Genomic DNA, 23,808 nt, shown 5'->3' on the forward strand with positions numbered 1-23,808 from the left:
ATGTTTTATAAAGCTCCTTGAATAATCAAGAATTTTTAATTCAGTATAAATTATCGATTGGCAAGCCTCCCGGCTGTTCCAGGTGAAGGCCTTTCCCAGCGGGCTCTGCCCGCCTTCCTGTCTTGGCCTCAGGACCTTCCACACTCACTCCCCAACCTGCCGCAGCACCAAGTCCCCTGCCACAGTCTGGCTGGGCACAATTCACAAGCCACTTGTCAAGCAGAAATGAACTTTATTTTTAGAACACACGCTGTACCACACAAGCTCTTCAGGAATTCCCTCAGAGCCCAACTGCCACCACGGGCCTCTCAACCCCCACTCCTCCTGCTCTTGAGGCCTATTGGCTGGGTCGCGTGGGCGGAGCCAAAAGAGTCCCCCAATGAGCAGCTCCTTGGTCTGAAAGCGCAGGGAAACAGCCCAATGAGCATCACCGCAGAGGAGCCAATCAGCTGGCAGCTGGAAGTTTGCTGGGGCCACGGTGAGCCAATCAGCTGGAAGTTTGCTGGGGCTCCTTTGGCTGTGGCTCTCAACACTTTCCCAGGAGCACAGCGGCCCCCTCCTGTCACCATGCCTGTGCCCAGGCTGCCACTCTGCATGCCCAGGCCCTGGCCCTGTAGGGACCTCTCCTCCTGCAGGGCCCAGGGCCAGTGCTTTCTTCTCTGAGATCTCTTCTTGCTCCCAGTTAGCGGCAGCTCCCTTTCCTTAGCTTGTTTAACTCTGTACAAAACGTCAGACCGTCATGTCCTGCTGTCGTCCCCTGTTGATGCTCAGCACACACTGGGTAAGTGGACAGAGGGGACACAGGAATGGGCTGAGGCCTGGTTGGGTTCCTCCAAGGGGCAAACCCAGTCTCTGCTGGAGCCTGTGTCTTCAGAGGGATGACTTGCCTGACCTTGGAAAAGCAACAGTGGATGAAGCAAACTAACCGTTGGGAGTCTCCACTATGCTGAAGGCCCTGCCCTGGAACGTGGTGAGGAGGGTCCAGTCTGGCCTCAAACAAGATTCCTCCTCCCAGAGCCCTGTTTCCTCACCTGCAGGATGAGGACAACAGTCTCTTGTGACAATTTGAAGGACCGTGTTCTGGAGCACTTAGAAGAGACCCTGCCCATAGTAAACGGGGGTACAAGGTAGTGTGACCTTAATCAGTTGGAGGAAACAGACCAATGGACACTCCAGGGCAGGTGCCCAGCTGGAGTCCTGAGGGGTGCTCAGCCCGACTCTGAGTTGGCAGAGGATCATAGCAGTGCCTTGGCAGGGAAGCGCCCCCCAGATGAGCAGCCCCCTCCTGCAGGCTACCTCCCCTCACCCGCCCTATGGGAGGACTGATCTGATGTAGGTCCCCACTCCCCAGGGACCCACTGCTCCATCCCAGAACATCCCTGGGCAAAAGGAGGACTGTATAAGAGTCACCACAGCTGTGTGAGCCTGGGAAAGCAGCTGACCTCTCTGGGCCCCCAAGGCCTCGTCTGTGAGGCTTCTTCCAATAAGAGATAGCGGACCCATGAGAAGTCCCTCCACCCCAGACCTAGTGACCCAATGCAAAATGAAGGAGGAACCCCGACTCCTCCTCCACACCTTCCAGATGAGTTCTGCATAGAGGGAAGTGTCACTACCCTCACAATGGGGTGCAGGTGCTGCTTGCGGGTGGCTCTGGAGTCCTATGGACATCCCAAGGCCGCCTGGGAGCTGCTGGCTCGGCACTGCTGCCAGGTCCCCTCCTGCCTGCCTCTGTGGCACCCCTTCTGCCACCCCACACCTCCCTCCAGAAAGCCCACTCTGCAGCCCCTCGGTGCTGCCCTCTGCTGACCCACTTTCCCTGGGGGAAGGAGCCACACATTTCCAGAGGCTGCTGCTGTGTCTGCACTCGGGTTCAACAGATTCACTGGCCTCCTGTGCTCACAGGGCTGGACACAGGGCAAGGTGGCAGGAAAGGAGCATGGCAGCCCAGCCAGGGAAGGCCTCTGTGGCCGGGAAGCTAACGGAGAAGAACATCACCAACTGGTGATTCATCTGTGGGCTTGCTAGGTGCTCCAGTGCTTTCCCTCTTGTTCTGCCAGAAGGTTAATTGCCTTCTGACACAGAGCAGCAAGGGACATGCTGGTCTGCTCAGATGAAGCAGGTTAATTGAAAGAGGTTGGCAAGGACAGCCCTGGGCTCAGCCACTCCAGGGAGCCCAGGACACTGAGGGGAGAAGCAAGGACAGCCCTGGCTCAGCCACTCCAGGGAGCCCAGGATGGGTGGCTCCCAGGTCATCTGAGGGCCAGCTGCGGCCGCTCTGCATGCAGCAAGTGCATGGGCACAGCTGGGCCGGGAGGGCAGACCCTGTGCTGCTGACTCAGGTGACCGCATGTGCTCTGCTGGTCTAAGCAGGTCTCACACCTACTGAGTCCCACCAGCCAGCTGTCCCCAGAGTGGTGGTGCAGAGATCTGTGGCCATTGATTTGAGAGACTAGAGGTGTCTATGAACTGTCCAGGGTGCTCTCTGCCATTCTGGGAGATTTGTTCCTGCCGGGGTGACAGCGCCCACATGAGTGGCTGCAGAGCCTCACCTGAAGCTGCTCAGCTCCAGAGGAGCCATGACTCGCTCCAGTACCAGACAGGAAAGACCATCAGAGGCAGGGCTCTGAAGCCGAAGGCTCAAAGCAGGAGGGCGAGGGAAGGCAAAGACATGATCTCGGACATGCGAGGCATTCCCAGCCGGTCAGTGCTGCCTCTTGCATGTACATCTCGGGCCTTGTGGCTACAGCTGCTCTTCCTGGTGGGGAACAGATGACAGACTTAAACTAGGACTGGGGCTGACTTTGGTAAAGAGCTTACCACAGACATGTGGACTTGCTCCGGGAAGACCAAGAAGCTCAGTGTCCTGGGCCTGGCCAGAGTAGGGGCCCTCAGTCCTGGGCCTGCAGGGCAGGAGCTCAGGGTGGCCAGCAAAACCCAGGAGTTAAAGGTGTAGGTGGCACTGCCCTGATGGGACACAGTTGGTGTGGAGGTCTGCAGCCCGCCCAGGACCGTCTCAGAATGGAAAAATGCCCCCCTCTCTTCTCCCATCCTGTAGTCTTGCTGGTGCTCCCTGTTGGCTAAACCCAACCAAAATCCCACAGTCAAGGAAGATGGCCCCGCAATGGGGTGGTTACCCTCATTTCACAGAAGAAGAATCTGAGGTTCAGAGAGGACAAGGCTCAGGAGTCAGACTCACAGTTACAGGGCTCCCAAGTCCTCTCTACCCACTGGGCAATCTGAGCAAGTGCTAGGTGAGTTCATGACTGCATCAGTGCCCACTGAGGCTCCAGACACCTGAAGGCAGGTTGGAAGGCAGGGTAGTAGGTCCTGGGAGATGGCCAGAGGGAGGGTGGGAGTCACAGAGCAGGGAAGGACTGAAGGGAGGCAAAGGCACAGGCTGTAGACAGGCCTGGCCTTGGAGAAGGCCCTCCCCTCAGGAGTCCTGCACCCCTGGGGCCCAAGACAGGAGATGGTGGGCAGTTCCTCCATCTGAGCCCCCGTCGGCAGCACCTTGGAGATGGAGACATCAGCCTAGGATTCATCCCCAAAGTCACTTCCATTGGATGGAGAGTGGCAGAAGTTTGATGTAAAGATCAACATTGGTCCTGCCCTAAAGAAACATGAGCAGAAGTCTCTGCCCTGATGTCAGTACCGGAGAATCCCAGGCACATTCTTAGGAGGTGACTGTAATACCTTCTTCTGAAAAGGTGTCAGCTGGGGACCCAAGAAAATCCTTGCAATGATCTGGGCTCACACCGCCCCCTCCTGCTGCCCCTTTGTGCAGAGAACCTAGTTGCCGGTGGGTACAAGAGGGTGCCCCATAGCAGTGAGGTTGCTGCTTTGCCCAGCAACGCCCAGCAGTGTCTTCGTGGCAGTCTATACACTAAGGCTGGGGACACCAGGCTAGGCAGAGGCAGAGGACCAGTCCTCCCCAGGCTCCAGCACAGGGAGGAGGCTATTCAGGTCATTCAGCAATCGTGCTTCATTGTGATCTTTCCATGAAGGGTAAAAACAGGCAAATGAATCAGACTTACATTTGAAATCTTGTCAGCACCCAAGTACCACTTAAAGGTAAAGATCCTGGGATTTGTGGCACATCTGTCTGCATGTTGGTGATGATCCAGGTGTCTTTCATCCTCAGAACATTTGGCATGACTGGATCCAGGTGCAGATAATGAGAGCTTTTCTCACTTGACCGTTTTCCAAGGGACTATTCAGACACGGTGTGGACCCAACCCAAAGAAAATAATTCCCCAGAGACGCTCAGCAAGGATCACAAACTGTTAAAACAATGAATTTTAAAACAAGAATGAGGCACTCCTTGAGCTAGGATATTTTCAATGACAGTGACAGAGCCTCTGATTTAATTTAAAAAGAAATTCCTGTCAGAAGAAAGTAGCCAAGGGACACAGGTTGCACAAAACCTGTACCTGACAGGGCAGCTCTAAAACTCTCCAACAGCAGGCCTTGGCAGCCATGCCTGTGATCCCAGCATTTGGGAGGCTGAGGCAGGAAGATCACAAGTTCAAAAGCAGCCTGGGCAGCTTAGTGAGACTCTGTCTCAAACAACAACAACAACAAATAAATTAATTAATTAAAATTAAAAATAAAAATAGCAATAATCAAAAAGAGGGCTGGGGTGTGGCTCAGTGGTAGAGCACCCGTGGGTTCAATCCCCAGTAGAACCAGACCTTCTGAGATGGAGTTTAGATGAGGCTGAAGACTGTAGTCTCACAATCAGAGGCCAACCTAAGGGGTGCAGTTAGGAAGGTGGAACAACAGATGTGGGACTTCAGGACAGCAGCCTTTTGACAATGACCTCATCAGATTTGTCCCTGATGTGCCAAATTAAATTTCACAGTAACATCTAAGCAGGCATGAAAATGCTGGCAAGGATGAATTAAAATCTCAGGACTTAATTTGCAGGTTTGGAACTGGTTTTGAACGCCTGAATGAACTCAGAGCTAGGAAGATCAGAGGCCAGAAATGGAAGGAAAATGAGGGAGCTTTAGGACCAAATCCATCAACCTCCTAGAGGAGGGGACTACGTTTTGAGGAGTCAGGGACTGGTACAGGTCCCCAGATGGTGAGGAGCAGCAGCAGGCCCAGGTGACAGTCCACACTTGAGGAGGGGTGTAAAAGCTTGATGAGGCAGGGCACAGAGGGGCAGAGACCACTCACCTGCTCTTGTGGTCACCGGGGCAGAGAGATCAACAACTTCCGTCCCGAGGTCTCAGGAGGGCAGTTGGCTAGGCCGATGGACCCGTGAGGCTTAGCCTACAAAGTATTGAAGCCCTTGAGCTGAGAAATCCCCTGGTTCAACTCTGAACATGCCGAGGAGCTGCCTTTAGGGAGTGGGCTGTGACAGGATCCCACAGCCCAGGTGTGTGACATCTGGGGTGCAAGCCTTGCCCTCCAGGGCTCTTCTCTGGAAACCTCCAGATGCCAGTCTCAGCCTGGCAAGTGCAAGCACCCAACTCCCAGCTAAGGGCTGGTGTGCTAAGGACACATCCAGGGACACCTAGGGTAGAGTCCCTGCATGGATCTCCCAGAATACTGCAGAATCGGCAGTCTCCACAAATGTCTTTCTGGGAGAACTGATTCACGAGCCCCACAGAGTCTGGCAATCCCCCAGCTTTTGGATTTTTCAGAATGGCCAACTTTAATTCGGGCACTCGCTGGTGACTTTCTACCTTGCCAAGTAAGGGCGATTTAAACACGTCCATATCATAAAAAAAGGCTCATTTAACCACTGACCCCATCCTAAAATCTCACTCAGTTCCAGTGGGGACTTTGTGGTGGGCATCCCCAAACAGCCCTCAGAGAGCATTTGGAAATCAAGCTCTTACCCCATCAGAAAAGACCTCTGCTGCCACAAATATCTGTTCAGAACTTCTGTTCCCGCAGGAAACAGGTTCCAAATGAGAGACTTCAAGGAAGGGACAACTGGAGAGGTGTGGGCAGAGTTGAAGAGACAAAATAGAGGCAGCCCGAGCGCAGGCAGGAAGCTGGTGCCACCCGGCCTGAGGGCTAGTGGGGAAGGAACCCCACCCAAGCTCAGGAGAGCTGAGACCAGACGGCAGGGCCACCAGCAGGCCCCGGGCCAGTGAGGACCCAGGCCCTTCCAGGAGGCGCCACTTAGAAAAGGGAAAAGCAGGGAGGATGTGGCCCTCCCATCCTCATGCACACTGCCCCCATGGCTGGACAGCTGGGAGGCTGGTGGAAGGAAGCCTGGAGAGATGATCCAGCCCAGAGCAGCCTCCTGGACCAAACAGAGCAGAGGAGAAGGTGGCAGGGGGAAGGGGTAGGGTGGGGAAGGTGGACACAGGCCAGTCCTTCCAAAATTATTATGGGGGTTGTTCTAGTTTTGAGCACCTTCAGTGGCTGGAAACTTAAAACCCTATGTATGAGCTAAACAGCAAAGGTCAACATGAGAATGTTCTGATAGGTTCTCCTCTTGTCTCGCTCTTTTCTCTATCATTTTCCTGCTAAAGTTTTCAATGCACAAATTAAATCCTTGCTACACGTCTGCTTGGTTCTCTAAGACTTTCTCATTGTGAATATATTTGGGATTTATAACCATTCATTTCCAGAGTGGTTTGCACATTTCATCTTCTTGGTTTTGTTATTAAATCATATAATCTGGGGAAGTTTTATTTTAAAACTGAACTTGATTTTAGGTACTTCTAAGGAAGAAAGAGGTAGGTCTCCTTATATTGGTCAATCGAAAACTAAATTCCAAAACCATAACAAGGTTGGTAAGGGAGGAAGACAGGGGACCCTCAGCCATCAGAGCCTTTATCAGCTGTTCTTGTGGATTAAAGGCAAAATCCCTTCCTCTTGACATAGGAGTGTGGCCCTTGGTACTGAAGCAGAGGCCCCAGGTCACAGAGAACGAGTATAAAATGACTCCAAGTAAGAACAGGAAGAAACACAGGCAAGGTAAACAGTATCCACCTACAGGAGAAGAGGGCTCAGGCTGCGGGCGGCTTGTCCAGGCTCCCAGGACTGGTGGAGTCTGAGAGCTGGGAGAACGCCCTGATCTCCCGGTGAGGCCTTCCCTTTACAATGACCACATGAGAGCATGCAATGAAATGTGGCAGTGCCAAAAGCAAAGAGACAAAATCTTGTGTTTTCTGATAGTCTCTCCTTCTATACATCTGTCCTCTTCAAATATCTCACATTGTTCTTTTTTTTTTTTTTTTTTAAAAAGCCATTTTCTAAAGAGGTAAAAGCAGGACACTCCATGGAGTCTGAAAGCACTTTTCAAATGAAAAGGAGGCCGTTCAGTGCCCTCAGAGCTGGTTCATAAGGAAGAAGCTCCATGGCGGGCGTGGGCTGCCTGGGGTGAAGCTTAATCAGCAGAGGTGAAGTCGCAGGCAAGTCAGGGTTGTCAGGTTAGCTCAGAGGCAATCACTTGGTGAACTTCTGGAAGGCAAGGCAGCAGGCGTGCAGGCAGAGCTTTTGCCTGGCCTGTGTGAGGCTCCAGGACCATCCACCAGCAAGAGAAAGTCCACCTCCTTGGGCACAAGGGGCCCTGGGAGCTATATTTGCAGTCATCTGTCTCAGGACATCCGTGATGACAGCTGAGAAGCTGCAGGACATCCATGCCCAGCTCTGACACAGCCAATCCTTGGATTTCCACTGCCTGGGCATCAGGTGCTCTGAAGGCCTGTGGGACCATGAGGGGACAGATGGAAATGGGACTAGTGTCTCGCCACAGGGGTATAGGTGAACCCCCACTCCAGGTTCCCATGTGTGAAGGTAAGAGCCCAGCAGCACCCTGAAGAGGCTGCCTATCCACACAGCAGAAGGGCCTCCGCGTCTGCCTCCACCTACCTCACTGTGGGCACCCTCCACTCCTGTCTACCTCCTCTCTGACCCCTGTGCCTTTCTGACTGTTCCTGCCTTGTCCCTTCTCCTCTCCTCCCGTCCTCTTCTTATCTTCGTCTTCTCTCCTCCCTCGTAAAATCCCTTACTATTTTCCTCGTGGTTACCTAAGAAGTGAGCACAAATTACAAGCCCTGTATAAAGTTCCTCATGAGTACAGAGAACAGTAGGGGGCCTAAGGTATGATGGTATAGGAGTCCAGTGCTGTGTTCTGTCATGCGGAAAGAACAGGCCATGACATCCAAAGCATTCCAACAGGGGGTTTTGAATGTTCTCACCATTTGATGATAAATCTTTCAGGACATAGGTACACGGAACCTGATTTGGCTGTTGCACAATATATACGTGATTCAAACACCACATGGTATCCTATAAGTAGGTACAGTTATCGTGTGTCCATTTATTAAATATTTTTAAAATTCATTATGAATTATTCCTGTTAGAAATGATTAATACCACTTTTAGAACCAAAACTCTCCAAGCATGCAAATTATACCCACCAAAATCTATCAACTAAAAAATTAGAGAAAATACAAATTATTCTTGAGAAAATCTAGTTAGGAAAACACTGACCCCCCAAAAATCACCCTTGGTAGAAATAATGGCTGTAAGAAAAAACTTATGGCCAAAGCTATCATCTTGTTTTAAAAATGATTTATGAAGACAAAAATGAATGCTCACATAAACCTTAAGTGAAAAGAATGGATTATGGTGAAAGTGATTTTAGTAAAATAAAAGTGAAAATGGAAAAATATCACAAACCATTAAGTGTGCTTTGTTGAGAGTTAATCAGGAGCTAAGCTGGTGCTGTGGCCGGCTCCAGGAGGACTTCCCTGAGTCAGGTTACTGCTGATGCAGTTCTGACTAAGTGCTTGTAGTAAGAGTGTCCTCAGAGTCCACAGACTGAGGTCAGCACAGTAGATGCTAACCTTCCTCCACATGGACCCAGATAGCCAAGCTCACATGCGGTTTTCTTAGCCAGGAAAAGCTTTTTTCTGGATTACAGAGTTTTCATCTATTTCAGACAAACATTGGAATAAATTTCTCATGTTGATCTTATTGTATGATTATCCAGGTAAGTACTCTTCCAAGGCAGTATGAATGGAAAGAGATCAAAATAAACTCAGGGAGAATCCCTTTTGGTCACACAATATGAAGACTGAGATAACTCATCATATAAATGACATAGTTAAAGCTGTGAAAACACTTTGTCACTTAGACAAAGAACAAAAAAAGATTTTCTTTATAAAGCAAGACAAAAAAAAAATCTCCATTTTTCATTTCTGAGATTCTGCAAGATAGAATATGAGACCCTGTAGAATCTATCTAATGGTCAGGTTTAGGGTAAAATCCTCAAAATTTTATTATTCTATATTTTATACTGTTGGCCAGAGAGAATCTTTAAATTCTCTTAATTCACTTAATGTTGAACTACACACTTCATTCCCAGCAATCACAGATAATAAGGATCATGGATGTAACTCATGATTACTAAAGAGATGGTCAGCATAAAAGTGGGCTACTTAATCAATATGTACATGAATTTACTTTTTGACGAGTCTGTTCTCTAATTTCAGCACATGTATCTGATCTCACAGCATTAAACACTGTAAGGATATTCCTGTTTGAAGTCATTCTCACTAATTCCTGCTTCTAGTTTTGAGGTTGTTGCAAGCCACTTTCTGACCCTGGGTACATCTTGACAGCCCTCAGGGAGCACATAGGCTTGACCAAGTCACTGCCCTGCGATGGTCTGTCCAGGGAAGCCCACAGACCCACCATAGGAGTTTGGTCTTGGTTTAGACAACTAATGTCCATATTGAACAAATTTTAAATAACCCAAAAAGGAGGGTTGGTTTGCCCATTATACATCATATTGAAAATCATAACGTCACTTTGTAATTCACAAGTGTGCACAGTTTTATTGACTAACATATAATTTAGAAACAAAGGTTAACAAGCAAATGTGGCCATTTGGATCATTTTTGTGTAGATGGCATCATATAAAACAAAGCATTCAAACAAAAACTCAGATTCCTTGTAGAAATTATGGCAAGAAGAAAATTCAGAGGCGACCAAGACTCTACTCCTCTGCGGGCTTGGCAGTGGTGGCCTTCACATGGTGACGGAGAGGACAGTGGCAGCTGAGGCAAAGCATTAGGCATATTGTACACACTGGCTCCCACTAGGCCCCGTGGGGTGGTCCCACCAGGTCCCCATGCACAGGTGAGGAGCCTGCCTGTCTCACAGGGCAGAGAGAAGCCTGTCCACTAGCTCAGACCAACCAGCAGTGCTCAGACCAGCTCAGCGTGCAGCCCCATCCCCGCAGCTCAGCTCCCAGAGTGCAGGGGTCTGGTGAAGGACGACATGCAGAAATTTAAGCTGCAGCAGAGACTCAGTTCTGTGAGGTAGAAGGCAACCCCCTCAAGGTTGCAGCTCTGAAGGCTGCACTTCTCTGACCAGGTGACAGTATGTCCTTTCCCAGGATGAACTTAATTTCTCATATGAGTTTCCCTTTCTATTTAAATGACCATTAAAGGCTGCTGGGGGCTCGTTGTCCCTTAAAGATTCCTGGTGAGTGTCCTTCTGGCGTTTTCCTCATCTCTTTAAACTTCACCTTGTGCTAGGTTTTCCCACGATCCTTCTGGGAGGATCTGGGAGAGCAGAGCCAGAGGATGCAGCAGACCAGGCTCTGCTGTCCTCACAGGCTCCTCCTGGTCCAACCCTTCGCAATTCTGATGTGTCCTTGAAGATCACCAGGTCCAGAAAGGCAATGTGCAGTTTAAACGAACAGGTGAGGAGAAAGCTTACAATCAAGACAAGTTTCTGTTCAACTTCTCCCCTTGCCTTCTACCTCACAGAACTGAGTCTCTGCTGCAGCTTAGATTTCTGCTTGTCGTGCTCCACCAAACCCCTGCTCTCTGGGAGCTGAGCTGCAGGGACTGGGGCTGCAGGCTGAAAGCTATGCATTTAACCCCTAAAAATAAAATGGAATGGCTCTTCTTATCTGTTCATTTCTTAGATGTTAAAGAAGAGCCAGGCATTGTGACAGGTGCAGGGGACACAGTGCAGCATGGCAGGCAGACCCTCCAGGGGTTCTCAGGACCTGGGAGACTCAGATAGGAAGGCAGAAGTGAGAATTAAGCTTGATCAGGAGCCATGGTGGTGTGTCAGAGAGGCTGAAAGAGGAAGCTCCAGCTCCCCTTTTCATGGTCAGGAAAAGCTTCATCAAGGCTGCAATGATTCATGGGAATCTCAAGTTTCCAGAGCAGCGCAAAAGGGTGCAGGTGGCAAGTTCCAGGCAGGAAGTCCAGAGGCACCAAGACCCCAGGCTTAAAGCCTGGGGCCTATGCAGGGTTTCACAGGGTCCAGGTAGTGTTTGACACGGAGGGGAAGAGTGTGCAGGGAGGGGAGGGTCTGGGGGGCTCCGCCCCAGCACAGAGGCTGTGGGCCCCACTAGAGTTTGTGTTTCCTGGGGGCAGAGGAAAGCCAGTGGGATGACGAGCAGATTGTAGTTGTGCTGGCTGCAGCTTGGACAGAACAGGAGGAGTCAGAGAGCAGGGACGGAGAGAAGCCCGTGCACTAGCTGAAAGACGTTGAGGGTAGACTGAGGCCAACGAGGACAGAGTTGGCCGACACCCTTGTGGGACACAGGAAAAGCCCCCAGGCTGTGAATCCCCCCTCTGTTGGATACAGGTGACCTCACCAGCCCAGCCTAGAGCCACCTGCAGTGCACTCGCAGCAGGCAGTGGCTTTGGGGTGTTGTAGGGTGACGAGGAAGGGGATAAGTGCCACAGACTCAGGGAACGACAGGCCTGGGATGACTCCCGACTCCTACAATGGTGATACGCCAGTGATGGTTCCACTCACCAAGAAAGAAGATGAAGTAATAAAAATAGCCCGAAGGAACAGAGAACCTGGTCAGAATGAATGCTTCCAATAGATACCTAATAGCATGTCCAGAGGGGCCTCTTGATGGTCAGCAGTGCCCGGCTCTGCCAGGACGCACTTGCTCTGGGCCCTGATCCTCAGCCCCATGGTGCCAGCATCTCCAAGGCTCGTGTCCCACCCCTGTCCCAACAAACATGGGCTGTGCCTCAGTTCTCAGTGGTGGGGATGTAGCTGCGGGAGGACAAGCTCCTTGAAGAGCTGGCTCCTATGTCCCTTTTTCCTGAGAGGTGACCTGGAAAAAGACAAGCAGCATCTGGGGCTCCCAAGGCAGGGGTGCGGCAGCCGCACCAACACTGTTCCTTGTGTCCAATGGGGACTGAGGCAGGCCCTACTTGTCCTGTGACAGAGCAACATAACCACATCAGGAGCTACCCAGGACACCAGCAGCCACGTGAGGACAGCAGCCAGGAGGCTTGCCCTCAGGAGCCCCAGGACCAGAGGCAGTGTCCTGTGCAGGGGCGGAGGCTCAGGAGCTCTTTGTCATCGGTCAACAGGACCAGCCTGTCCTCCAGTAGATGGTGCAGCAGCAGGACACACGCTCTGCCCACCCGGCAGCAGCAGCAGCAAGAGACCCAAACCCCAGGGGCCAAGGGGACATAGGAGCTTCTCACTCCTGCTGTAAGTCCCAGCAGGTTGGCTGGGACTCTGCACTGCCTGTCATTAGCCTCCTGAACTCAGGCTGATGAGAAGCCACCAGAGAGGGCTGTGCCATCCAATGGCATGGTCCCCAGCCACTTGCATTTTCATTAAAATTTGTTAAAATTCAACACAATTAGCAGTTAAAGTTCTCGGTTGTGCTAGACACATGGCAAGTTCTGGATGCTGCAAGTACCCATTGGCTGCTCTGCCAACAGAGAAACACATCTCCATCCCAGGAAGTTCCCTGGACGTGCTGAGCCAGACTACTGGGCTTGGGCTACTTGCATGGACAATTAAACATCACAGGGGGTGGGCCTATAGTGCAATTCTTCTCTGTGCCAGAAAACAGAGACAGAAGACTTTGGTGAGCATCCACTTGTGACTCCAAGGCGCTCACTACTCCCCCTTTCCTTTATCATCACCCAGGAAGAGAAATCATGACTTAGATATGTAAAAGGGAATGGAAGGACTGGGGTTTTGGCTCAATGGTGAAGCATTTGCCTGGCACAAGTGAGGCACTGAGTTCAATCCTCAGCACCACATAAAAATAAATCAATACAATAAAAAGTTATTATGTCCATCTACAACTAAAATTACGTTTTATAAAAGGTAAATGAAAACAAGTAATGCAAATAATTTAGTGTTTTTTCTCTAGAATGTCACAAGTAAGCTGTGAGCTCAGAATTAAATTTTGAAAATAGCAATTAACAGCTATTGAAGTGTTCCTGAGATCCTCTGCATTATGCACCTTATGTCATCTTCCAATGACGCTGTGTAGGTGTATCACAATCCTCACTTTAAATATGAGGAAGCTGAGGCTCAGAATAGTTGAGTGATCTGCCTAGCAGATTCTACATGACTTCAAAGTGTATTCAGAGATGGAAAACACTACTTCCCAGGCCTCTCTATCTTTGCCTTTCATTTCCATAATATCACCCAAATTCTAGCTTCTGATCCTACGGTATTGACTTAACTTGCTCCCTCTGAATCTCATGAGGAAATTGAATCCCTAGTGTGCCATTGTTAAAGGAGGTGTAGGCGGGACCTTGGAGGAGACCAGGGTGCTAATGGTCCATGGTTTATTCCAGAGCCGGCCTGCTGTAGAAGCCAATCTGGCCAGACTCATGCTGCCTTGTGACTCTGCCAGCAGGAAGCCATCACCAGATGCGGCCTCATGACCTTGGACCAGGACCATGAGCCAAAATAAACCTCTTTCTTTATAACTTGGCCAGCCTGAGCTGTTGCATAACTAGCAATGAGAAATGGACCAAGACAGGTCTTAGAGATGCCGGGTAGGTTATTTGGGTTGCCATGAGCACACAGGTAGGAAATCTGAAAGCATATGTGTACACATGCGTGCTCTTGAAATCCACATGCACGTGGCCGAGCCCCTCGGAAGTCCTGGAAATCTCAGTATGTGAACTTGTACAGGGAGCTTGGCTGCGATGGGGAGATGCTTACCATGCTGACTGCTGTTCTACCTGTCTCTTAGTTGTCCCCGTGCCAGCTCTCCACCTCCTCAGATGCAGAGGTGGCAGTCCCTGATCCATGTGGATGTGGGGGCTATGGCCTCCCAACCATCCCAAGGCTGGTCAGGAGCCTGCTCCTGCACCCCTTGCTTCCTGGGTGCTACTTGGGTAAGGACTCTGATTTCTGGGACCTGTGGGTGGTGAAGCTACATGGCAGGCAGCCTGGGCTCCGCTCTCCCCTCCTCACTTCTCAGTGGATAAACAGCACCATTTCAGCACTTTTAAAGGCGACTTTTGATAAAATATGCATGTAGATTTACTTCGGGGCTGGTAGGCTAGGCTGTAAATTCATAGCAGGTCAACCATGGAAAGCCCTTCAGTTAAAAAGGAAGAAACAAAATCCAGTAACTAGAGTTTCCATCAGCATTTATCTTTCAATGAAAAAAAAGTGAATGTATATTTTTCTTTTTTTTTTTTTAATGAAGAGCAACTGGCTAGAGCATCTCAATAGCTTGGCTCACAGGTCTCTCCTGTGATACGTGGACAAGGGCATCCTCCGTGTCACCAGCCATTCCCCCAGGACCCCGGGCCTTGGCTGCAGATGGGAAGCATGGCCCCCTTCACCTCCTGGGCATTTGAGGGCCACCTGGATCTCCTGCTGCTGGCGATGGCACAGCATGAGCAGAGCCCCAGATGGAAGAGCTAAGCCGGCCGTGGCCATGGGCCAGCAGAGTCCCGGAACCCCAGCTCCCTCTCTCCAGGAACTCACCCATTCCCGTAGTGGGTACCCGCTGGCCTCAGCCAAACGGAGGCTGCAGATGGCTTCAGAGTTTTTATTTGCCAAGAATTTGCTGGAGCCCATAAAACAAATTTCTATGGCTGGGGACCCTGTACCCTTTTTGTTTGTTGTTACTGTTGCTTTTTAATCCAGGCCACCGTCCAAAAGTTTGCAGCCTGCCTGAACTGTGTCACTCTGCTGTCTAGTTTTATCTGGCCTGGGAAGAGCAAACAAACAGCAGTGCTTTTGTAACAAGGTACAGTAGAGGTTGCTGGTGTCTGGTGTTGGCTTTATCACCTTCCAAGTGAAATCTTAAAGAAGGGGGAACTAAAACATGCAGTCCATGATGTTGAATAGGTTCTTGTCAGGTGGTAAGAGCACCGAAGAACTCAAACTTACCTTTCTCACCATGTGCAACTGGGTAAATGTAGGACAGTGCCGTGAATTACTAATGGCTGTACTCATCAGGCCACTCACAGAGGGGTCACAGAATGCCAGACCCTCACCCTGGTGCTCACTCCCCACCGGCAGAGTATTAAAGATAATTCTGCAGGATAATACTTGACACAAAAGAGACTGTAAGGATGTGTGGCAGAGTCTCGTGGATTTCATAGCTATTCAGATTTATCCCAGATGCCACTGAGTGTTCCATGTCTATCTTTTGTTTTAGTTCAAAATAGGAAACAGAAAACAGAGAAGGTAAGAGAAACTGCACATGGACCTGCAAAGACAGGCACACTTTCTCCTGTGGCCTGACAGGTGCCTTTGAAGATTCAATTCTTCTGGAAACCATGACATGCAAACAGCCTAGGAACCAGCCTAGGTACTCATCTGTAAATGAATAGATAAAGAAAATGTGGCATGTTTACACAAAGGAGTTTTATTTGGCAGTCAGGAAAAAAGAGATTATGTCATTTACAGGAAAATGGATGGAATTAGCAGCTAATATGTTAAGAAAAATAAGGCAGACTCGGAAGTCAAGGGTCATGTGTTTTCTCTTATATGTGGAATCTAGAGAGGAAAATAGAAAAGAAAAGCAGGGGGTGGGGAGGCTCTTAAAAATCAAAGACAGAACAGTAGAAGAAAGGGACCCTAGGAGAGAGTGGGGAGGGAAAAGGGAAATTCTGAGAGTGACATTGGCTGGGTTACATTGTTACGTTATGTGCAAGCCTGAACATGTAACAACAAGTCCCACCATTCTGTAGGACTATAATGCACCAAATAAAAAATGTGAAGGACAAAAAGTAAAAGAAACAAAAAAATTATTCTTTTCCTAGCAGAACTTAAACCACCTAATCAAAGAATTGGCCTATCGATCAGATTATACCTGGAGCTTGGATTTTCAGGTTCTGTGGCCCCAACTATGAACCAATTCACACAGAGGAAACTGTGTAGATATGTGCAGTATATGTGCACATGTGTGAGTTTGTATGTGCTCATGCGTGTGAACTCAATTGTGTTGTGCTGGTGCACTTGCGTGTGTGCACTTGCTTGTGGTGGTGTGGCCTGCGAGGTTGCGCAGCCTGAAGCCTCTGCTAGGGAGGCACTGACTGAGTCACAGCAGACCCTCCACCCATACCCCTTGAAGAATCTCCAGGCATCAGGAATAACACACCTGAAGCTATGAAAACTTTTAAACACTCTTGATACTTTTAAAAGTAAAATTCGAAACTGGTTTCACACTGTGGACGTAATTGTGAAAAAATAAATGTCTAGGGGAGACAGAGAGGATGTGTGAAGAGAGTGGGGGCCTCTCAGGGAGAGGAAGCCTGCACCTGGGTAGCTGGGGTCCATGTTTTTAAGGGTGTCATGTTTGAAGAACACAGAGGGAAAGGCAAAGCACACTCCTCCCTGCTGGCAGCCATTCCCACCTGTCTTCCAGGAAATGCAAGTGGCCAGGTGCCATCTTCAGGGTGCTTCATCAGTTTGAAAAGTCTGGGTTCAAAGTTTCCTGCAAAGGGGATACAGTGTAGCCCAGGAAACCCCCAGGACACAGTCAGCTCTGCCTTGATTTTAAAAGAGTCCCTAAGCTGGCCTTACCCGCTTTCACAAGGGCAGGACAACTCTGGAGGGATTGGTTAGGAGCGGGAGCCTTGTCCTGACTCGTCTGCCTTCCCAGCCCACATGCAGCCCTGGATGTATGTAGCAGGGCAGGCTGCTCTTATCTAATGCCTCCAGTGTAACGAGCCAAGAGCAGTTCCTGCCGCCTCTGGCACCCCCACATAAGGGCATCAGGTTAGGCAGTGCGTGCAGTGCTCCCTCCTAAGAAGCAGTTACAGAAAGGGCTGCTGCTTACTGACAGCCTGGACTAAGCCTTGGACTCGCGTTATCACACTTGGCTTCAGAGGGACCCTGTAAAATGTGCTCCACTACCAAGCTCCTGCTCCGGTTAACAAAACAGGAGAGTCGAAGTAGCAGTCAGCTGGGAACTCAAAGTGCACCGCCTCTTACTCCAAAGCCATTCCCTAAGAGACTGATCTGCCTCTCCAGGACCAAGCCCTAAGGGATCCTGCCTGCCAATCTAGAGCCAGGCCCTTGAGGGACCCTGGCCTGCCAGATACATTTAAGTTTTCAAAACACTGAAGCCCACCTAACTTTCCCTCGACCAGCAAGTGGTTTCTTTTAACTCTTAGAAGTAAAACAAGAACCGTGGGCTCAGGACACTGCAGACAGAGTTTACACCCTCCCCGTGCAAAGGAGGCTTCTATCCAAGACAGAAACCTGTGGACGTGCAAAGATGCAGGGCCCAAGCGGAGAACAAGAAGTGAGAGGAAGCGCAGCAATGTCTGGATAGAGAGGCCCGGGTCTCACGGACTCATGGGAGGCCAGTCTACAGGTGGGAGGCAGATCACAGCTCCATTTCAGCCAGTGGCAGGGAGCTTGCACCAGATTCTAAGAACCGTCATGTAGAGGAGCAGGGCCCAAACCAAGGGCTACAAGAGCCTTCAAAGAGAAAGGTATAGCCACTCATCTGAGGGGCTGGCTCAATCAGCATCTCCCTGAGTGGGCCAAGTTTAAACCACAGCTTCCCTTGTGCAAGGTTGACCCTTCAAGCCCTCGCCCTGGAGTGAAACTCATCAGTGCTTTTGAACCGATTCTTCCTGTTTGGCTTTGGAATGAAAGAAGGCACTGCAGGAGAGAGGCGGCAGACTGGGGAAGGCGAATGTGGGAAAGGTGTCCTCCAAGAACAAGTGATGAGCAATGAGCTCTGACAACCCCTGAGGCTGGTCACAGTGCAAGCAGGGCTCCTCAGGACCATGTGATGAGAGCAGACTTGGAGCTGGAGAGACCAGGTCTCCATCCTTCACCCCAGCTCCACAACCTCAGGTCCTAAACCTGCATTTCCTCGCCGGCAAAATGAGGCCTTTGTTCTGCAGCCTGGGCTGTTGAGAGCCTTGCCTGATATCCAGTCTATACAGTTCCTGGGGTAGAAGAAGCACTTGCCCAGCACAGCTCTCTCTCCTCTTCCCTCTCAGAATCACCCTTCCCTACCAGGAGACCTCTTTGGACCAGCCAGACTATCAAACACCAAGTTCAAGAGCCCAACTTAACACCCAGAACAACACTAGAGGGCCGCATCTGAGAAGGAAGGCAACCAGAGGAAGCACTCAGGACATTTGCTGCTAGCCTCGAGTGACTGGATTGTGAAGACTCGCTCCTGCCTGCAGAGTGGAGGGCCTGGAAGAAGGAACAGCATCAGAGCTTCCCGAGTACCTTGTACACAATGTCTAGCATCCAATCGAAGACTACCACGCATGTCAGCAACTAGGAAGAGAGAACAGGCAGTGGAGCTGAAACCCAGGTGGGGCAGGCACCAGAATCTCCAGACACAGACTTTGAAATAGCAGGATGCGCAGGTTCAGAAAACGCATAAACAGAAGGTGGCAGGAGCAGCAGCTGGGGTGAGCGCCTCCCATGCTCCGCAGGCTCCCTATGGCTTCCTGGAAACATGACCATTTATCAGACTTGATCTCAGAGCCCTGTGAAGACTTTTTAACTGATGATGTCAAGTTCAGGCTACCCTCCCAACTAAGGGACATTCTGCAGAGAACAGTGCTGTCCTCCCCACTTGGTCCACATGCCTTTCCAGCACCCTCCACAAGTAGGAGTTTGGGTCCCCAACTAGATAGCTCTGGCAGCAGGAGCAGCAGCTTGGAAGACAACTTTCCTGTCCTTCAGAATTTTACCCCAGCTCTGACACTCAAGAAAGGAGAACCAGATAGGTAGAGTTTCACTGAGGCCCAACCCCCGAGGGCGTTCACAGGAATCCGAGCGACTGCATCTGGAATAGGTTGCTCATGCCCATTTTCAGCATGTCCATGAGACAGTTTCACCATTTAGTGTTCACACTGCCAGGAAGACCGAGATCTGTCAATGCCAAGAAGGATCCAGCATTTGAAGGCAAAGGTGAAGCTCCATCCTCTGCAATCTCTGGATGACCATGTGGAGATGATCAAAATGCTTCACTTTCAAGGCTTTCTAAAGAAGAGTTAACCCTAAGTGTGTATTGTGTAGCTTGAGAAATTGCAAAAGCACAAGAGCAGATCCTCAATAGAAAAAGAAACAACAGCTTGAAGAAGCAGCAGCTAACACTCCAGAGCCCCAGAAGCCTGGGCCCCCTCCTCCCGATGCACAGAAGCAATGCAGAACTGTCCAAAATATTTATGATGAGAATCAGAAAAGAGCAGAAGCAGCTCATAAAATTTTTGAAGGTCTTGGCCCCAAAGTTGAACTGCCACCCTATAACCAACATCAGATACAAAGGGGTGCCAAAAGAACATCAAGACAAACCAGGTGATGAGGGAAAACTCACTTTTTAAAAGAAGAAATCACCCAAGAAACAAAGGGAAGAAAAAAATCTGCCAGAATTATGACGAGCTCATGGAGGATGGGAGAAAAAAATGGACAGAAGAAAGAATCCTAGAGGAAGGCTAGAAAGCAAAACAAGGGAGTGCGGGGAAAGCAGTTTGCAGAAATGCTAAAACAAAGATCAGCAAGAAACCTTTCAGCCTATGCTGGGCATGGGGGGTAGGCCTTGCATCCTCCATTGCTAGGAGCAAGCAAGAGATTTCTGAAATTATGGATGATCTTTCTGAGCAGAATAAGGAGAAACTAATGTGGCAGCTCTGGGTTCCCATCTGAGATGTTTTATGGGTCAAGTTCATTAACACAAATGGGCTTATGGAGGACAAGAAGAAAAAAAAATGGAATAAAAGGAAAAGGATATAGCAGAAGAAAAAAAACAGAAAAAATAAAGAAGAAAGATGAAGAAGAAAAAGATAAGAGAACTCTTAAGCAAATACCAAGAAAAAGGACAAGAGGAACACTATAAGAAAAAGGAGAGAGCGCAGGTCATGCCCCAGGGCCAAGGACTGTCCAGAGTCAAGGCCACCAGAAGGAAAAGGCCGAATCACCAAGCCCATGACAGATGAAGCTGCCATCAAGAGCCCCACCACCCCCACCAGAGCCCAGGTCCACAGAGCCATGGAGACCTCTCCATGGACAGAAGAAGAAATGGAAGCTAACAAATTTGCATTTGGGTTAAGCCTTCTGGTTATCAACCACTAAGAGCCAGGCGCATGGTGCACACCTGTAATCCCAGCTACTTGGGAGGCTGAGGCAGGAGGATGGCAAGTTCAAATCTAGCCTTAGCAACTTAGGGAGACACTGACTCAAAATAAATAAAAATAAAACAGGGTAGGGGTGTAGCTCAGTGGTAGAACACCCCTGGATTCAATTCCCAGTACTTCAAAAATATAATAAATAAATAAACCCCTTAAGAAATTGCACTGTGATTTGGAGGAGAGACCTGAACTTCATGGCCAGCAGATTAAAGTCCGGAGTCCTGTCTGTGTTACTTTGGTAGCTGTGTTGTCTTCATCTTACTCTGGAACTTTGTGCATTTTTCTGTCATTGCCTATTAATGTGACATAATTTGAAATTGAACAAAATTTCTATTAGGGTAAATGTCGGTAGTTAATTTTAAGAAAGATTTATTCTTTTGCTGCTTAAATATTTACCTTCTAGTTCTAAAGAGAAATTGTTACATGTGCTTTGACCTTTCGATAACACATTTCAGATTTATTTACTATTTAGCAGATAATAAATGATATATCTTAGAATCATGGTTAAGTCAGCTTGACCAAGAAAAGAAAATAGTTTAAAGAAAAAAAACCAAAAGTTGCAGAATAAAATGTAGAATTTCATGAGAGAATGGGATCTATTAAAATATATATGAAAATTCTAGAAATGGAAAAATACAGGAACATAAAGTAAAAGTCAAGGGAGTTGGCCGCGACACTCAACTGAATCAGTCACGGTCACTCTGAATTTGGCTGGCTACTAAATAACCTCACAGAAACAGAAAATACCATTTTGGGGGTTCAGTGATGGCTCCTCAACCTCAGCTTCCACAAAGGAGGAGAGAGAGGCAGGCAAGAGAGTGAGCATGCCCCGAACTCTAGTTTTTATTGGGGTGAGCTGTTGGATAGAACATTCCATCCAAATAGGGAGAAGGGTAGAGTTTCAGAGGGTGGAGTCTTGCTTGGGGATTTCTTGTGGTCAGCAGTTTGACTGACATCTTGGAAAGTCACACCCATCTCAGGTGCTGTATGGGATCACAGGCAGAGTGAGAGAAAAGGACACATAAGGTCACACAGCCCTGTCAGAGCAACAGTCAGTCCAATGTGCATAGCTCACACACACAGCCCATGGCTGGCTCCCAACAGGAGCTCAAACGTGCAGCTACTCATTCAAACCCAGAATCCAGAGAAACCCACAACACTTGGGACACGTAGTGACTAACAGACGTTTCTCTGTATAAGAGGAAGGTAGTAAAACAGTGTCAAGAATAACCAGTCACAGGGCTGGGGCTGGGGCTCATGGTAGAGCGCTTGCCTGGCATGTGTGAGGCCCTGGGTTCCAACCTTAGCACCACATAAAAATAAATAAAGTAAAGGTATTATGTCCATCTACAACTAAAGAAAAATTTAAAAAAAAAAATCAATCACCACATGGCCCTGCAGTACTCCCAGTAATTCTGAAACACCAGACAGCAAAGCAGCGCTGGACAATCGTGTTTTGCAACCTGTTGTCTTTAGGAAGACATTGAATATCCCTTTTCCAGATGAACCTTCTCTGTTTGCTCATTTGGGATTTGCTTTTTTGGAAACTCGTTTGCTCCGCCCATTTGGCACACACCTCTAAGCTTACTTGGAGCTTCAGATTTGGCACCTAGTTTCTACCGAGTCACTGGCTTGGGACCAGATGGTTGGCTTGCTATACGTGGGGACAGCTCTTGCTGCAGAACTCACCTGAAAGCTGGGGGCCTCAGCCAGTCACCAATCACCTCCCGGAGCCTTGCATCCCTACTGGGGCCAGTTGGCCTCCTCCACAAAGCCGTTGTAGAAATCAGCCAAAGCTGAGCATGGAAAGACCCCATGGAGACCACAAAGCCCGTAAGGATGGTTATGGAGTTGTTGCTATTTTTGTCCCTGTATGTAAGGGAAATGGACCTTATTTGTGTTTCCAGACAATTCCTGTACATTTAAAACACTTTTCCCCCATTTAATTCTTTCATTGAACACGTGTGTTAAGTTTCTGCTGTGCTCCTATCAGGTGTCCAGCACCACACAGTCCAGGGGGAAGGCAGACACAGGGAAGCAGAGAACTACAGTGTGATAAGCAGAGGACTGGCAGAGCACTGCTGGATCTGCTTCAGAGCTCAGGGAAGAGAAGCAGTTATTGGGCACTGGGAGTGTGGGAGGCCAAAGGTCCAGAGGCACAAAGAAGCCAGCATTGTACCTGCGTGAAATTGCAAGGCCCCCACTCCCCTTTATTAAAACATGAGCTGTACATGGAGAGTACTGAAGAAGGAGGCACACACTCTCACGTAATCACAGTCACCAGCCTTCTGGGGTTCAGTCTCTTGGAAGAGAAAAGCACGCATATAAGTCATGTCAAAGATTACGTGGGAAATTAAGAACCCAAATTACACCCTGTATGAGCTCATGCATGAAATTTCTAAAAAAATAACCAACTGTAAAAGTGACTGAAAACAAAAGAAAATCACCCAACTGAAAATGGCCAAAGGGCCTAAATTGATTTCTCCAAAGAAAAAACACAAATAGTCAATAAGCACGTGAAAACCTGCTAAACCTCACTTGTCATTAGGAAAGTCAGTAAAAACCACAAAGAAACATCTCTTCACACCCACTGGGACAGTTGTTACTTAGAAAAAAAAGCAGGTGTTAGCTGGGATATGGGGAAATCGGAGCCCACAGGCCCTGTTGGTGAGAATACCAAACTGTACAGCTGCTATAGGAAACAGTTTGGCAGTTTCTCAAAAAGTTAAATGTAGAAATACCTAAGTATGTACTCAAAAGAATTTAAGGCACTCAAACAGATACTTGGAGACCACTATTCACAGCAGGATGACAACCAATAGCTGAAAGCTGGAAAGAGCTCAAGTGTCCATCAGCAGATGAATAGATTAAAAATGTGGAAAACGCACACAGTGGAATACTACACAACTGTAAAAATGAACTCAGTTCTGATACATGCTTCAATGTAGGCAAACTTTATATATATATTACAGTAAGTGAAAAAAGCCAGTTGCAAAGACACTAATATTGTCTGAGGCCTCTCAGTGACTTGCAAGTAATAGGCAAAGTCAAAGACATGGGAAGTAGTGGCTGACAGGGCTGGTGGGAGCAGGGCAGGGGATCATTGCCTAATGGTTGCAGAATTCCTATCTGAGGTAATGAAACTGAATTCTAGTGGTGATGGTGATACAACATTGTGAATGTATTCAATGCCACTGAATTGTATGCTTAAAATTGTTAAAATGGCAAATTTTATTTTTATGTATAAAATAAAAATTTTTAAAGACAAAAGTGAGTGGAACAATATTTCTAAATGTTAATGGTTTTCTCTGGGTGGTATCTCTACCACTCTCAGTGTATATTCTGTGTTTTCCTTAATGCATATGTATTTCACAATCTTTTTAAATTGTAAATGTTCTCTCTCACTGGAAAGAAAAGAATCCATGCTCTACCTGTGAGCAGATGCCCTGGAAACACC

The 23,808-nt window shown here is 48.7% G+C and overlaps 1 pseudogene; it reads left to right on the forward strand.

Moving 5' to 3' along the window:
• Positions 1-23,595, forward strand: part of LOC107143132 — a 35,005-nt pseudogene extending 11,410 nt beyond the window's left edge.
• The last annotated feature ends 213 nt before the right edge of the window (positions 23,596-23,808 follow it).

This window comes from Marmota marmota, unplaced genomic scaffold (genome assembly GCF_001458135.2).
Source record: "Marmota marmota marmota unplaced genomic scaffold, marMar, whole genome shotgun sequence".
Taxonomy (NCBI): Eukaryota; Metazoa; Chordata; class Mammalia; order Rodentia; family Sciuridae; genus Marmota; species Marmota marmota.